The sequence below is a fragment of the Podarcis cretensis genome (genome assembly GCF_951804945.1).
Source record: "Podarcis cretensis genome assembly, chromosome: 3".
Taxonomy (NCBI): Eukaryota; Metazoa; Chordata; class Lepidosauria; order Squamata; family Lacertidae; genus Podarcis; species Podarcis cretensis.
The window spans coordinates 104,625,654-104,642,966 of NC_137172.1; the positions used below are offsets into that span (position 1 = coordinate 104,625,654).

Consider the following 17,313-nt stretch of genomic DNA (forward strand, 5'->3'; position numbering starts at 1 on the left):
GACTACTGAGTAGGTTCATATTAAACCCAAGAACCGAACCAAATTTCTCTCCCATCCTTACTGCTGAGTGACTAAGTGTCAGGAAGCTGACAGTGGCTCCTGGCTGGTTGCCCAGGAATTATAAAGACAAGGAAAAGTTTCTTACAGCCTTTTTTAAATTTAAGTCTTTACAGAGAGAGGCTATAGAACCCAGCCTCTTGGATAATGGCATTGTCCCGAGTGAATCTCCACCCTCCCCTGTCTCTTCCTCATTTGTCATCATCATCACCTCCTCTACAGGTGCTGCCAAGTGCCCTCTGTCTTTGAGCTCTTTGCTCTCCTACTTTTAATGCTCGCCGGATTCTGGGAGATGGAGGGTCTGGAATGCTTTCTAGATAGATAGATGTAGACTTTATTTGCGTAGCCGACAGGCCATAGCATCGAAGGACAAACACCAACAAAAATACATTACGAATATAGTTACCATAAAATCTTATGACCTATTAAAACCCTAAATAGAAGCTGGATTATCATTTCTAATGAAACACCTAATCAGGTGTTGCTCTTCCCAACTTCCCCCCCTCACCTGCCTGTGAGCTGAGACCTCCCTCAAACCTCTGTTGTAATTCGATACTGTCTTCCTCTTCCTCTTCTTCCTCCCTGGAAGGGAAGGTGGTCTCCACCATTCCGTCTCTGCCCAGTCCCAGACGCTGAGTGAGAAGTATACTTTTAAAAGAAAGTTAAAAGAAACAATTTAAAGCTGAAGCTCTGGTGCCAAACAGTATTTTAAGAATCTCTAGAAGATGGATACCTGTTTCCCCTTATTCATTTATCACCGTTATTTATACCCCACCTTTCAGGATACATATCCTTTCAAGGAGGTTTTACAAGTTACATGAAACTTTGAACAAACCGCCATAAACAAGAAAATTTGGAAAGTCCCTGGGATTTCCCCCTCAGGACAGTTGATGGGAGAAGCAATGGGAGTTTATCTGCGGCAGGCCCCAAGGCGGTCTTTGCCTCCCTTCCTCTGCTGGAATCTGACCTAAAGGCTGCTGTCCATTAAAATATAAAATAATGAGTGAGAGAGACAAGTAATCTGACCAGGTTTAAGGTAGCTTGCTCAAAAGAGGCAGGAATCTTGATCCAGAAAGTCTTGCTGCCTTCCCTTCAAAAACAGCCTTTAAGACCAAAAAGCTGACCGCTTTTGGAAACCTGCATCACTGAGTGCTGTCGTCATGATAAACCGCCTTTGCATCCATCATACATTTTGTATCAATGACCTTAGTAAACAACTTCTGCAGGTATTGCATCTCCCATAAATAGATTGCTCCCAGTTTATGGGATACCTTCAGATCTCAATGACACAACATTTTTTTCATTGATAGAGAACATAAAGAGCTGGTGATGTATGGGATATTATAGAGCCTGGCTACTTGCATGTTTGGATTTATCGATGAACTCCTCCCTCCCTAAAAATAAAATAAAAAATCCCAGCCGTTCAAAACTCAGTAACAGCGGCTCAGGTGATAATCTAAATGCCAGTTTTATACTTACTTGCTGCAGTTGCAAATGATTCCTTTGTTGCGTTTCCTCAGTGTGGTGCAGATATATGACAGAAAATTGATTTAGGCAGGTATTTATTGATTTACTTTCTAGCAAGAAAAAATGTACATTAACATGAATGAACTCGGGTTCTCCTCCTCTTCCCATTTCTTGTTGAATTCCCTTCTGATATGGCCATTCCCTTAAGGAAATAACATGTTCCAGTCTGGGGTTCCAGTTCCTCTCCTATGACTTTGGCATGTGGTACCCAGGCAGAGGAAGTCAGAAGAACGAAAGTGTGTGTGGGGGATTTGGTTCAGTTTGCATTTTAATGTAAAACTACATGGCATCATGGTTCTCAGGGAAGGGACTCCCTGTGATGTCACATGACATCAGCTGTCAAACAGTTTGTTGTGAGGTGCTCACTTTCTACTACAGTGGTACCTCGGGTTACGTACACTTCAGGTTACATGCGCTTCAGGTTACAGACTCCGCTAACCCAGAAATAGTACCTTGGGTTAAGAACTTTACCTCAGGATGAGAATGGAAATTGTGCTCTGGTGGCATGGCGGCAGCAGGAGGCCCCATTTGCTAAAGTTAGGTTAAGAACAGTTTCAGGTTAAGTATGGACCTCCGGAACGAATTAAGTACTTAACCCGAGATACCACTGTACTTACTTAGCATTGACCAAAACAAATGCATGTATATTGAAATGCAGCTCTTCTTCCAGATCTGCACTTCTTCACCCAAATAATGCATACACATATTTGTATATTATGGGTGTGTGTATAAATATTAGTGAAAACAAACATAAACATGCATTATAGTATAGAAAACTGCTTGTTAATAATGTATATAAGGCAAAGTTGCACACAAAAAATGGTATACTGAATATGCGTAGAAATGCTGGTGAATTTTCTTTGTAAATAAATAAATAAATAAATCTGTAAACTGATGCTCAAATATGGAGAACTGAATGTAAGATAGTAAAAATGAGGTACCAAGAGAAAGTGAAATTGACAGATCCATCTATCCCTAGTAAGGATGATGTATAAATGGGTTACTATACAGCTATAGTAATTGCATGTTTAGATGAGCTAAGACTAGTGCCACTTACTAAAGGAGCTGAAAACTGTATGAGTGACAGTTCGCATTCTGATAAATCACCCTGAATGAATTTTTCATTCGTTCCCTCCCTCCCCTCCCCTTGTTGACAATCATGTTCATAAACTAAGTGGAAGGATAACCAGCAATTACTGGTTGATGTGAGGATGTAAGGCTAAGAGGAAATAAGAAGCATCCAACTGCACTGGTCTGACTGCACTGGCTACCAATTACCGTATTTTTTGCACCACAACACTCACTTTTTTCCTCCTAGAAAGTAAGGGGAAATGTCTGTGCGTGTTATGGAGGGAATGCCTATGGGTGGCGGGGGGGGGGGGATCTACTGCAGTCGTGAGCAGAGGATCCATGGTTCCCCTTCCTTCCCTCCTCCGTGGCTCGCTTTGAAACAGCAAAGCGGGAGAAGAGCCGCTGAGTGGGGAGGAGAGAGGGACAGAGAGCCTGCTTCTTTAAAGGAGCAAAGTGGGAGAGAAGAGGAGCCACTTACACGAGTGTAAGCGGCTCCTGTCCGGTTGGTTCCTTTAAAGCAAGCAGGCTCTCTGTCCCTCTCTCCTCCTCACTCAGCTCGCTACATAGCAGCAAAGTTTTTCAGCTTGCTAAGCCGGGAATGAGCGGGGAGGAGGGAGAAATGCAGAGCCTGCTTGCTTTAAAGGAGCAAAGTGGGAGAGGAGAGAAGCCTTCTCCTCTTATACCCCTCTCCTGCATTATTAGCAGCATCCTTCTCCACCCACCCCACACATGCTTCTTCTCCCCTTAAACCCCTCTTCTGCATTATTAGCAGCATCCTTCTCCACACACCCCACGCGTGCTCCTTGTCCCTTGAGTGCTTTTCCTTCCCTCCCCACTTAAAACGTGGTTACAAAGCAAGGATCCACATGGATCCTCAGGAATTTTGCACGGGGTCACCCCAAATTCACCATCAGATCACATAGCATGTCCATGGCTACATCTTGCACCAAAAAAATCACGCACCCACTGTTGCCTGGGGCTGCAGTGGTGCAAAAATGTGGTTACAAAGCATGGATCCACATGGATCCTCAGGATTTTTGCATTGGGCTACTCCAAACTCACTGTCAGATTACATGTCTGTGGCCACAGCATGAACCACAAAACTCATACATCTACTGTTTCGTTTAGAATATTTTTTTCCTTGTTTTCCTCCTCTAAAAACTACGTGCGTGTTATGGTCGGGTGCGTGTTATAGAGCGAAAAATACGGGTAGTTTCCGGGCCCTATTTTGACCTATAAGCTCTTAAATGGCTCAGGATAGCAATGCCTCAAGGACAGCTTCTTCCCAGATGAACCTACCTGGACCCTGAGATCATCTTCTGAGGCCCTTCTTCGTGTGCCTCCTCCTTGAGAGGTTTTTTTGTGGGTGGCATTATTGGGTTGTTTTTATTTTTATTATGTATTTTGTGTTTATATATTGTGATCTTATCCTGTGAACTGTCCTGAAGTCTGTGGGTATAGGGCGGTATAAAAATTTAATTAATAACAACAACAGCAATAATTTTAGATGGTTGTAACCTGCCCTGGGACCTGCTAGTGAAGGAGGTTGATTAAATGAATAAACACGCAAGGGGTGACTTCTGGTTTTCCAATGTTCAGCAATATAGGATGACACCAAAAAGAAGGATAGGACTACTTGAATATAAAAGAATAAATTTCATTTTACATACTTGCAAAAAGCTGAAGATGGATTAAAAGCCATATAAGGAAACTTGGTAGTGTCAGTTGAGAGTAGTGTCAGTTGAGTGCTGGTGGTTGCTAGGTTGCGGAGGTCCTTGTGACACGCCCTTCATTGTGACACCTCCCTCTGCTGGTTCCTTGGTCACTAGGGCTCTAGAGACATAGCCATCTCCTTTGGTTTGATCGTTCAGGAAGTGAGAGAGAAAGTGGATGGAGATGTAAGTAGACTTTCTCATCAGCATCTGCATTCTGTGCTGATAATGCTCCACGGCAGTGCTAGGGAACGTTTAAAATAGGGAGGTCCTAAGGAAAAGCAGGACATTCTAGGATTACATTAGAAAGTGGGACTACTTTTGTAAAACTGGGACTGTCCCTGGAAAATAGGGGCACTTGGGGGGTCTGTTACCTGGCCTTTGACATCAGAGTTGTATTTCCAAGACTCGCCCTGTTAATATCCTTTAAAATGTGTTGGGGGGGGGGGCGTTATTGGGCTGTTGTTGTTTTATTATGTATTTTGTGTTTTTAAATTGTGATCTTATCCTGTGAACTGACCTGAAACCTATAAAAATTTAATTAACAACAACAACAACAACAACAATTTTAGATGGTTGCAACTTGCCCTGGGAGCTGCTAGTGAAGGAGGGTAATAAAATGAAAAAACACGCAAGGGGTGATTTCTGGATTTTCCCTGTTCAGCAGTATAAGACCAAAGAGGCAGATAGGTAGATTAGATAGATAATGCTCAGTAGGTGTAGGAACAATGGAAACTTGAAGATAAAGGGATAAATTTCATTTTGCATATTTGTAAAAAGCTGAACGTGGATTAAAAGCCATATAAGCAAACTTACTAGTGTCAGAGGAGCTGCTAGGTTGCGGAGGTCCTTGTGACACGCCCTTCATTGTGACACCTCCCTCTGCTGGCTCATTGGTTGCTAGAGCTGTAGAGGCATATTGATCTTCTTTGGTTTGATCATACAGCAAGTGAGAGAGAAAATGGATGGAGATGTAAAGATGTAAGTAGAGTTTTTAACCAGGCCTTCGGTTGATTTGATTGACATCCTATGCCCTTTTAAAATGTGGTTCTTTTTTTGGGGGGGGGTGTTATTGGGTTGTTGTTTTTATTTTGAATATATATAAATATATGGTGGTCTTATATTTTGATTTTGTTCTGTACCCTGAGACCTCTGGGTATAGGGCGGAATATAAATTTAATCAATCAATCAAAATTAAGCATCACTAATGACAGTGAAAAATAAGAGGTTTTAGTCTAGTGCAGGGATGGTCAGCCTTGGCCCTCCAAATGAACTCCAGAACCCATCAGTCCCATTTGGCATGGTCTATGCCCAGAAATCATGGGTGCTGCAACCCAGCAACATCTACAGGGCCACCTGACCTCTGGTCTAGTGCATAAACCCAAAGGGCCCAAAATTCTGTTTATACTGTCCTAGGTATTTGCGCCCACAGTAATATTAATCACACATCTTTTCATCACCACGATCTGCGGAGTTAGCAGCTTATTCTAAGTCCAAAGACCACAGAATCAAAATACTAGGCAAGACACATCGTTCATGCCAAGGCTGCTTCATAACTTACAATTATTGTGTGCACCTGTATTAGCCACAAAAACAGTAACAAATATATGTTTTAAAATGTGCACTACAGATGCGGATACTCAGAAAGGAGGCCCCAAATCTCATCATGGTCCTCCTTTGTTGGGAAAGGGTAAGTAATGTTTTTGAGGCTGTATCATGTGAAGTGTCCCACATGACAGGAAGGTAGTGACTGGTTCTCAGAGTCATGCGCTATGTTAGAAACATGACCAGTAACTAATCCTATGGCTCCTGGTTAACAATCTAGCGTCCTTCTTTCTATATCCCTATAAATACAACTGATTAAAAACAATGGAATGGCCAGTATTGGGCCAGCTCATGTTGGTTTAGGCCCTGAGGAACAGCCTTTTACTCTGGAGCAGTTGAAGGAGTAATCTTTAACAACCTTGCAGGGTTTTCTTTCCTTCCTAAGGAGAAAGGAGCTGATTAAGTTAAGTGATTGCCAAGTGTATTATAAGTTTAACAAAGCTCACATCATATTTTCCCCCTTACATGCCATACAGTAATTGTGCAAAATGCATGATTTTACTTTGGCAGCATTATTCAAACTTAATTACAGTGCTAAGAAGCAACCACAACTGAAAGAGAAAAAGCTATGTTGCTCCAGAGATCAGCGTGGCATTTCTGGCTTAAAAAAAACACAGTTCTTTTGTCAGGGAAATAAACTGTGTGGAAAGAACTTTTTTGCTGTATAGAAAGCACATTTAAAACAAACTTTAAACAGACACCTGAATAGATTTAAACAGCTACTTGGTCCGTAGCTTTTAAGATAACACTTCTTTCATTACCTTCCCATAGTTCAGTCCTCTATACACAATAGACACTAGACATTTTTTTAAGGCCCTGGAGGTAGATTGTTCTCTTAAGTAAAAGAGATGTTAAATAAGGAAATGACAGAAGGCCGTGCATTTCAGCAGTGGCATAGCGTTTGTTGCCAGCACCCGGGGCTGCATGGAGGGGGGTGGGAGGAAGGGAAACGGACAGAGTACACATGCACATTCAACTGCCTAACAGAATCTGAGACAGACACCCAGGAGATGGCTGCTGATAAGAAAAGAAGAGTTGTTCCATTGTCTGCAGAAGTCACTTCCTGGTTCACATGGAAAAGCTGTTTTCAATGGAGCCCAGAAATGGAAGTGAATAGCTATACAGAGGCAGCACCGGGTGTTGATATTTTGCCCCCCTAGCAAATTTGGGCCCGGGGCAACAACCCCTGTGCCCCCCGCCACTACACCACTGCATTTCAGCCAGGTTGGTCAGCAAGGCACTAATGTTTGCTACCTGGATTATTTTAGCAAGGACATGTATTTGAGAGAGGAAGAGGTTTACCCTTTTTTTTTCCAGCCTAAGGGATTTTGCCCCTTTGAAGCAACCTTCTGAGGACCACATCACCATGGAGGGCAGGGTTAAAGGCAACAGCAGACTGAGCAAAGGATGTGAATTTTACCTTTGTACATAGGTTACTTTCTACACCAGGGGTCGGCAAAGCTTTTGTGGCTTGGGCCAGTTCACGGTCCCGCAGATACTGCAGTGGGCCGGAGTGTGCACGCATGCACACACGCACGCCTGCACAAATGCTATTTCCGGCGCGGAGGTGTGCACAGCTTCCCATTGGCTGCAGGAGCCCACTCTGCTCTGCGCCGTTTTAACACAGCGCACGGGAGCCGACTGAGTGGGTAGCAGGCGTTACCGAGTGGGTGACGGGGGTCCATGGGCTGGTTAAATGACCCCAATAGGCCGCTTGTGGCCCATGGGCCTTAGGTTGCCAACCCCTGTTCTACACACACTCGCACACCCCTCTCTTTGCTCCGTCCAGACAAGAAAGAGGAATTACCGGAGGTCAAGGACACATTCCAGCCAGGCAAAAACGCCCAGGATGGGAAGCATTAGTGATTGGCTGATGTAAGGGATTTGGAATTCAGCTGTGGAATTTTGTGTTTTTAGGTGTATTTTGAAGGAGCTAGATCTTGATCAAGTCATGCTTAGATTAGGTCTGTGGAAATGAAGGGATTTTTAAGTTATAACTTAAGCCCCCTTGACTTCAATGGGTCTACTTTAAATGCCAACTATGTCTGGCCACAACTCAATGGCATTTCCTTAAGAAGAATGAAATGAGGTTCTTGAATGAAGAACAGTCTTTTGACACATATGCTGCTGGACTATCCACTGATGATTTTTTAAAAAAATCCTTTCCCAGGCACAAATCACAGTAGCTGTGTGCCCACAAATTGAGGCAACTGGTTTTGACAATCAGTGCCTCTGCATAAGTGCTGTCTGGTTGTAAGCACAAAGTCACCCTTTACTTGTTCCCATGTGTAGTCTACCCCAATTGTGAGTTGCCACCCAATTGTAATTTGCATTGAAACAACAACTACTTCTAAAACTGGGTGTGAATGGGCGCTGGACTGCCCAGAACCATTCATTTATTTGTTTCTGTTTCAGTTATTAGCTCTGGTACACCTGTGCATTATGGGAAAAAAAGTTCAGGGCATTGTGATGTAATGTGTTTGCAAGTGTCCTGTGGCTCATCTGTTTAGCAGGGCTTTAGGGAATTGCTGTTAGAACAGCAGCTCAACATGATCCATTTAAGCAGCTCTAGAACTGGAAGGTGAGACCGATAGACTATCTGAAGATGTACAAATGGATCAGAGGGAAAGAGGGACACTTGCAAACAGAAGCGTATCGAGACCAAATGCTTTGGGGACATGAGATGGCGTGCAATATACCTGGCCATTTAAAAGACACAGCTAACTCCTTCTTGACTTCTGCTAACTCATCACAAGCTCACTAGCTGTTCCTCAAAAGAGTGCTCAGCATTCCCTTAAGGTCAGTCAAATGGGAGCAAAATGCACTGTGACCCTCCCTCCAGCCTCTGTACTAGAGAAGTACAGAAAAAGGCACTTACCTGGTGTTGATAATGGAGTGCTCTGCACTTTACAAGTGCTGTATGAATGATGAACAGCAACACCTAATGGAACAACAACTCCGTCAAAATAAACTTGCCCTTAAAATGTGCTGTGGGTGGCCATGGCGCAGAATGCAAAGGTAAGATTATCACTGGAGGGGGACACTTAAAATGTTGAGGAATGGCGGCAAGCAAAATGATTTCTTTCTTGTGGTTGGTGCAGATGCAGCTTTGTGACTCTTCAGTTTTATCTTCATGCACCAGTGATGGGGAACCTGTGGCCCTTCAAATGTTGCCAGACTCCAGCTACCACTATCCCTGACCACAGATCCTCCCCCATCCCTGTCCTACATGCTAGGGGGAAATGCTAAACTATCATTTGCTTAGCCAGGACATACTTATATTCAATAAACTCCAAGGAAGTTTATTTTGATGGAAGAGCACAGGGCTTACTTTTGCCCTTACAGAGGATGTTTCATGTGCTGTCATTGGTTTGGATTTTAGCAAGCTCAGGCATGGAGAGCTGCTTGAAATTACCTTTCCACCCTAAGTCGGTCTGGAACCGGTCCAGAGTATTTTCTTTCTCTCCAGGATGCCTCTTAGTCAAATCCTTTCCACCAAAGGAGAATGAATAAGGCAACTTAATAAACAAGCCTGCACTCATCCGCTGGAAGGAGGGGGAAGAGTGAGCCAAGGATGCACATCTCAGTGGCAACGCAAGGGCTGAGAAGGATGCAGACATTGTCCATGATGAGGACCTAGTATGAAAGCTGGAGCTATTAGCCCAGGAAAGGTCTAGAGGACATCGGGACACATATCTGCCAGCTCCTCCTTCTCCAAGTCATTCTTTGCGGCTGAATCTTCTCCCTCTTCCTGAATAGGCCCTTTCTTACAAGGAAATATCTGTTTTCAGCCAAACAGTTTCTTCTATGGTGACTCTGGGCTTCCCAAAGCTGCTGTCTTTGTGGTCCAGGGGTGGTGGTGGTGGTGAAGGGAGAGAATCAGGGATTGAGGAGGGCTTGAGTTGGAGGGTTATGGGTAGGGTCCATGCAAGGTGTGCATTAGACAGGATGTGGCGATCACACAGGGTCCCCGGACGTTTGATGGTCTATACGAGAGCCAGTGTGGTAGGCTCGTAATCTGGGGAACTGGGTTCGCGTCTCCACTCCTCCACATGCAGATGCTGGGTGACCTTGGGCCAGTCACACTTCTCTGAGGTCTCTCAGCCTCACTCACCTCACAGAGTGTTTGTTGTGGGGGAGGAAGGGAAAGGAGAATGTTAGCCACTTTGAGACTCCTTAAAGGGAGTGAAAGGCGGGATATCAAATCCAAACTCCTCTTCTTCTTCTTCTTCTTCTTCTTCTTCTTCTTCTTCTTCTTCTTCTCTTCTTCTATTGATCCCTGTGCCACCACTATGATCACTTCCCCACTGCCACCAACCCGTTTCTCTCGGGTACACACTGAGTCCAGACAGTTGTTAACATTAAAACAAATAATCAAGTTTATTTTATAAGCATGAACAAGTTTATGGTTTCAGTTAATTTTTCTTGTCAGTTTCTTATCCTTAGTTTCTATACCGGCCTATACCTTCCTAATAACTTCAAACTGATTATCCGAACTGTCTATCTGACTCCTAAGAGTTTCTCTCACTCTCTCACAACACAACTTGACCAATCGACAGACTTATCCTCTCTCTTCCTTCTCCGACTCCCAACTGACTTCCCAACAACTCCAACTCTAACTCCTCCCCTTGGGTTCCCACTGGCCAACCACTTCACACTCATTTAACCCTTTCCTTATGACCCACCTAGGAGGCAAATGCCACACAGGGCATTTCAGGCCGTCTTGGGAACAATTGTGGGTTCCTCCAGGTCCTCAGCTGTAGGGGGGTTTCTGCAATCTTCCTAGCCCTTTTCTTTCAAAAAGGTCTTCCTGGGGTCTCGGTTGGGTGGGATCTTGACAGACACATGGGAAGGGCTACATAGCTCAGTGGTGGAGCTCATATTGTGCATGCAGGTTCAATCCCTGGTATTTCCAGGTAGCGCTGAGAAAGATCCCTGAACCCTAGAGAGTGCAGACCTGGGTTGCTGGATTCCAGTTCACATCAACTCCAGGCGGCACTGCTAATGGTCAGAATGATGGGAGTTGTAGTTCAGTAGCATCTGGAAGTTCGCCATCCTTGGTGTGAGACAATACTGAGTTAAATGAATTAGTGGTCTGATTTGGTAGGAGGCAGCTTCCCGTGTATCACTGTTCAGATTACTTCTGGTGTGGTTTGAAATGCCTGTTCCGGTTTCAGTATCCCATTTGGAGATAAGTAATCTTGTTTTCTTATCTCAGCCATTAGCTCAAAAGGCATTTTAAAAGTACTTTTATGACGAAAACCCACATGTAGATCATTGCATGTCACAACTGGTATCTGAAGAAGTGTGCATGCACACAAAAGTTCATACCAATAACAAACTTAGTTGGTCTCGTAAGGTGCTACTGGAAGGGTTTTTTTTCTTCACAACTGGGTGTCCATCTCTTTTGTCACACGTACAGATTTTGGAAAAACCAAAATTAGGCATGGATTCCCAGTACAGAAGCAGCCTCTTAAAATGAAAGAAGAGAGAAATGCTAAACAGCTGGAGTCACACTCAATTTATCTGAATACCCTGACTCATTTTTATTATGGCCTGCTTACTAATACATCCTGATTGATTCATTTCAGAAATGCAGTGCAGCTAATAAATCACATTACAAATCATAACACATGACAAGTCAGTAAACATTCTGCTATATTAAGATGCAAAAGCAAATCTTGACAAGACACAGCGCTAAATGCCCATCAGGCACAGCAGTTAATGCTGTAGTGCGGAACACTGACAGGGCCACCGATGTAAAGGCTCTGCACTGTAGCTCCTGAAGAATTGCTCCCAGAATGGATGGAAATCTGACCCTCTCTGGCATATCTTAATGGACTTTTCAGCTTATATAGGGCTAAAAACACAGAGCTCTGCATGTATTTTTACTCATTTCCCCCCATACCCTGCCCTCCAATGTCACCTTCCTCTCAGCGGGGTTCTGATAACAGAAGCAAACTTACCTGCAAGGAGGACCCATTGGATTTTGTGGTGAGCAGGCAGGGAGTGCTCCCCTGTATGACCTTTGCGATCTTTCGATCAGCTGTCCTCGCCATATTTTGCCATTGTCGCATCTAGTATTGCTCTCAGCTTTCAAAGATCAAACATTAGAATTCCAGCACTGGGAGCAATAATAACTTGCAGGAAGGCTGGATAAGGTTTTCCTGAAGCCTTCATTTTAAACCCTGCCAGTTTGTCTGAAATACAATTGTTTTTTCCCCTCCTCTTATGAATTTCTCTATACTCTCTGTATATTGGCACATCCAGAAATTGAAGTAAGGGACTATTTCAAAATATCCCTTACTGGGCTTGAGCTAAAAATGGAAACATTCCACCTCGCTGTCACTTCCCAGGATTTCTGGGTGGCTAATGTGATGGCAATCATGCTCAGAAGAGCCACCACCAAGGATGTTGCCCAGTGTGCCAAACCACGTGTTCAATGACCACTTGTTCCGTTTTGTGCTGTAAGAACTGCATGGTTGTTTCAACGATCCAGAACAGATTTTATTGGGTTGTGATAGGATGCCACCATAAGCTGGCCTTTGTGGAAGTACTTCGATCCCCTTTCCCCCATGCCTGATGTCCACAGCCCATATGTTGTTATGGGCCACCATGTGGAGACCACTTTCAGTGCAGTCCCTGTGGCATTAATAATGTGTACTCCATTTCTAGGCAAAAGACACCAGATTAAACATTCTGAGCATGTCTGGCCCCTGCTGCCATGGTTTTCTAGCTGCCTGTTCTGCACGTAGACAAAAATCTATTGAAGTGCATATAGACTATATTACATCTCCTTGCTTGATGTAATTAGTTGAGTCTCTTTTGGTTTGAGAGAACTTTTTCCCTGGAACAAAATTGATTTTTAAGTTATCTGATTTGTATTGAATAGTGTATTCAAATCTCCTTTCCCAGAATCCACAGACCATCTTTCTGACCTGCATTGACTGAAAATATCTCAGAATAGTTTTTAAACCAAATGCACTTACTCTCAGCACAGTTTTCCTTCCTAGCAAAAGAATTTAATGCTCCTTGTTTAGGCTGGATTCTTTCTCAACACCCCCTCCCCCCCCCCCCCCGTTTCATTGTTTAAAGCCAGGTTCTCATTGTCTGAGATCTCTTGTCTCCAGGTTTGAATGTGGGGCGAAAAGACATAGCTGGGAATACAGATTAATGTATGTAAGCATTATTGAGTATTTATAGTGCAGATGTGCGGTTCTGCTTTCATAAAAGCGAAACCCACAGATGTTATGCTTCAACATGACAAGCCATTTTTATTCTGGTTAGGAAAAGATCTTCCGTTTAAAAGAAAAACGATGCCACAAAGGAGACGATGCTCTTGGGATTCAGCAACCACAGCAGCTTTCAGAAGCCCCCAAACTCTTCAATTCAAAGAAAAGCTAAGCTCCTTTCCTCCAGAAATAATCCTTTCTTTAGCAGGTGTGTGTGTAAAACATATGTCCCTGAATCCTCAGCTGGTGTAATTTCAAAGATGAAGTCAATAGAACAGTGTTGATTTAACTAGACTTGAGATACAGCCTACAGAATTTAAGGGTAAGGAGTCCCATACACACAGCTATGGCTACAGCTGGGCTTCTCGACAGGTGCTACAGTGCTTGAAGTGGGAGATGTGAGTGAGGCATGGATCAGAGAAGGGGGACTGCAGGTAGTTCAAGTTAAGCTACTAGCATCACAGCACAGAATTCTCTTGGTCCTGGGAATCAGGTGATACCAGAGAGCCAATCCTGTGCAGCTGGCTGCTGGCATTGCCCTGTGAAAGGGTCTTCTTGGTGATGGTTCCCTCTTTGTAGAATGCCCTCCCATCTTTCTCCCTCACTATTAATGGGGCCCCTCCTCTGTCAGTGGGTCCTCCCTGCAGAGACAACACTCTAATCAGCCCCGAGCATGTGACAAAAGTTCCTAAATTATTGGTATAGGAACTCAAGAGTGGCTTGTAAGTGCCATGCGGTCTGAGCTACAGCAACCAGCTTAGACCTCCTTACACACTGAGTTTCTCTGGTAGACTGGGGGGTTGTGGTGGATGGGAAGGACAAAGACTTGATGACCTAGTCCCTCCCAAGGTGAGCTAAGCCTGGCAGGACAGCTTTCTCTATGGTCTTAACCCTTTCAAGCATCAATTAGACAGGTATGTTGGTTATATGAGACTGATTATCCCCCACCCCCCAGAAAAGGAGTGTTTGAGAGAGATGGCATTGTGCAGGTGATCTGGGAGACAGTTCCAAGCATACAGAGCAGCGAGGAAGAAAGAGCAGAGACTTCTCAGGAAGGAGGAAAATGCTGGATGGTGGTGGCATATGGGTGAGGAGTTCAGAACTCTCCCCATGCCAGCTTGTCTCTCACTGCTTTCATTTGCCCTTTCTCTTGAGCTGAACTCATATACCAAGAGTGTGCTTGGCTGGGAGAAAGTGCGAGCAGTGGGAGGATGAGCCATAGGCAGGCTCACTTCATGTAAACATCCCTTTTGCTGGTTTTCTCAACACCACAGTCTGTGCGATCAGGGCACGAACTGTATGCAAACATATGAGCCTGCCGACATCGCATCTCATTTAGCCCCGAGGAGAAAGAGAAGGAAAACACAGCCCATAGACAGCAAAGGCACAAGTCTCTCTGTATTGTCATATGACATACTATACTTTCAGAGGATTTCTGCCTTTCTTCTTCAGTATGCACAGTATGGGTGTTCTGTACTTGGTAGAAATGGCACCTTGCCTGCTAGTTCCATGAGTGATTTCTCCTAGTGAGTCAGGAGCATTCTTCAAAATATTTGGCTTTGAAGTAACAGTGATATAAGGCTCTGGTATGCAGAAATCGTTGGAGGAAATAGCTTAACATATTTTAAAATATTTAAGGAAGTTTTTTATGTTTAATGTTTTATTATGTTTTTATATATGTTAAAAGCTGCTCAGAGTGGCTGGGGCAACCCAGTCAGATGGGTGGGGTACAAACAACAACAACAACAACAACAACAACAACAACAACAACAACAGCAACACTTTATGATGTAAACTTGAACTGTAGATTCTCCCATAGTTACATTGCTAGGCACTTATATGCCAGTAGTGAATGGCTTTCGTCCTTTCTTTTCCAATACTGCTTTAATTGATAGATCAATTGCTCCCCGCCCCCCTGCCCGCAAGGCCAGCCACACACAGAACTGGAAATCAGGGATTTGAACCATTAAAAACATGGGGATGCTTCCAAATCGTTATTTATATCATTTTTTTTAAAAAAAAGCTCCCTGATTTGGTTTCTGATTAGACATTTCAAGCTGGTTTTGAACCAGTTCAGAGACACTTCTTGCACACTGACATTATAAAACTCTTACGCTGCGATCCAAACTCCCCCCTTATGTAGGGGATATGGGGGGGGGGTTTGGAATGAGTGGAGGCATCTCTCTGCTCATGTCTGCTGGTTCAGCAAGCCTCCCACTGTCTGTTGAATTGGTGGGTGAGTGGAAGATCCATCAGTGATGGGCCCACCAGAACAGCCCAGCTAACAGCTGCGAAATGGAGTGTTCTGAGGATGGGCCAGGGCTGAGACAGCCTGGGATCCACTGGATCCTATATTGCTGCTCTCAGGGATGGAGCCTGAATTGCCTCCCCCCCGGCAACCTTCCATTGTTGCCACAAAGAATTAGGTAAGCTTGCCTTTAAATGCAAACCGAATCATGATTTGTCCGTTCCCTATTTGTGATAAAGAGGGGTATTGTGGGTGTGCCTCTATCATTACGAGTTCATTGGTTCCCTCTATTTGTAGGTATCATGCTGGGATCATAAGTCAGTGTAATCCTTGAATGGTGGACAGTGGGAGTTTGCAGAGACGACTGCAGCCTGTCTTGTTTTCCAGCTGGTTTTTTTTACATCTTCTCATTGCACATCTTGGACATGATGGCGTGAAAACGTAAGTAGCAATAGCCATCAGCTTAGATGACATCGAAAAACCTTTGGTAGACCTTCATAAGGGAATGGAGAATGCACACCCAGCACCAGTGGACCTCTGAGGGTCAGAAAGAAAAAAGAGGATAGGGATCATACCCTTCCTGTGAATTCTGAAGGCAACTAGCTGGCTGCTTCTGGAAATGGGATGCTGTACTTGACAGATTGTGGTCTTTTCCAGCAGGGGAATTCTCTCATTTCTATTTTCAATTTCAATGAAATTGAAAATTTCACCAGAGAAACCATGCCATTAGTTCCCTAGCAACCACCCACAGTCGACTTTCTGCTTCTGGGGTCATCAGAATGAGGTTTCCCACAGACCGAGACTCATTACCACAAAGGATAACATGGCATTCCTTTACGCATTATTAACAACTGTATAAAAACAGAATGGTGCATCTAAAGGGCTTTTTAATATAAAGAAAATAACGATTAGACTACTATTCATCTTCCACTTGTAATCCACACGTTGAATGTTTCAGTGACAGAAACAGAAACTTGTTATGCCCTTTGCTATGCCATCCACCCAAGTCCGGGGGACTAGAGGACTTCATAGGATCTTCTTTTGGACAGTCACAGTCAACCAAGACAGAAGTACTGTTCTTGGGGGACAGGGGGCGGGCGGGTGTGGGGGACTCCCTGGTCCTGAATGGGGTAACCGTGCTCCTGAAGAACCAGGTGCACAGCCTGGGAGTCATTCTGGACTCACAGCTGTCCATGGAGGCACAGGTTAATTCTGTGTCCAGGGCGGCTGTTTACCAGCTCCACCTGGTACGCAGGCTAAGACCCTACCTGCCCGCGGACTGTCTCACCAGAGTGGTGCATGCTCTGGTTATCTCCCGCTTGGACTACTGCAATGAGCTCTACATGGGGCTACCTTTGAAGGTGACCCGGAAACTGCAATTAATCCAGAATGCGGCAGCTAGACTGGTGACTGGGGGCGGCCGCCGGGACCACATAACACCAGTCCTGAGAGATCTGCATTGGCTCCCAGTATGTTTCCGAGCACAATTCAAAGTGTTGGTGCTGACCTTTAAAGCCCTAAATGGCCTCGGTCCTGTATACCTGAAGGAGCGTCTCCACCCCCATCATTCAGCCCGGACACTGAGATCCAGCGCCGAGGGCCTTCTGGCGGTTCCCTCATTGCGAGAAGTGAGGTTACAGGGAACCAGACAGAGGGCCTTCTCGGTAGTGGCGCCCACCCTGTGGAACACGCTCCCTTCAGATGTCAAGGAAATAAGCAGTTATCCTATCTTTAAAAGACATCTGAAGGCAGCCCTGTTTAGGGAAGTTTTTAATATTTAATGCTGTATTGTTTTTAACATGTGATTGGGAGCCGCACAGGGTGGCTGGGGAGATTCAGCCAGATGGGCGGGGTATAAATA

General features: G+C 44.4%; 1 long non-coding RNA gene across 2 annotated transcripts in view; it reads left to right on the top strand.

Moving 5' to 3' along the window:
• Nucleotides 1-4,501: 4,501 nt before the first annotated feature.
• The window catches only part of LOC307212724, a 33,519-nt gene continuing 20,707 nt past the window's right edge, over nt 4,502-17,313 (top strand). The window contains exons 1-3 of one of the 2 annotated variants that reach the window (XR_013837143.1): nt 4,502-4,553; nt 5,998-6,057; nt 15,750-15,893. This is a non-coding gene — a long non-coding RNA (uncharacterized lncRNA). Of the gene's footprint in view, nt 4,554-5,997; nt 6,058-13,218; nt 13,413-15,749; nt 15,894-17,313 lie in introns of those variants that run through there. The other variant, XR_013837144.1, reaches the window with a different exon arrangement.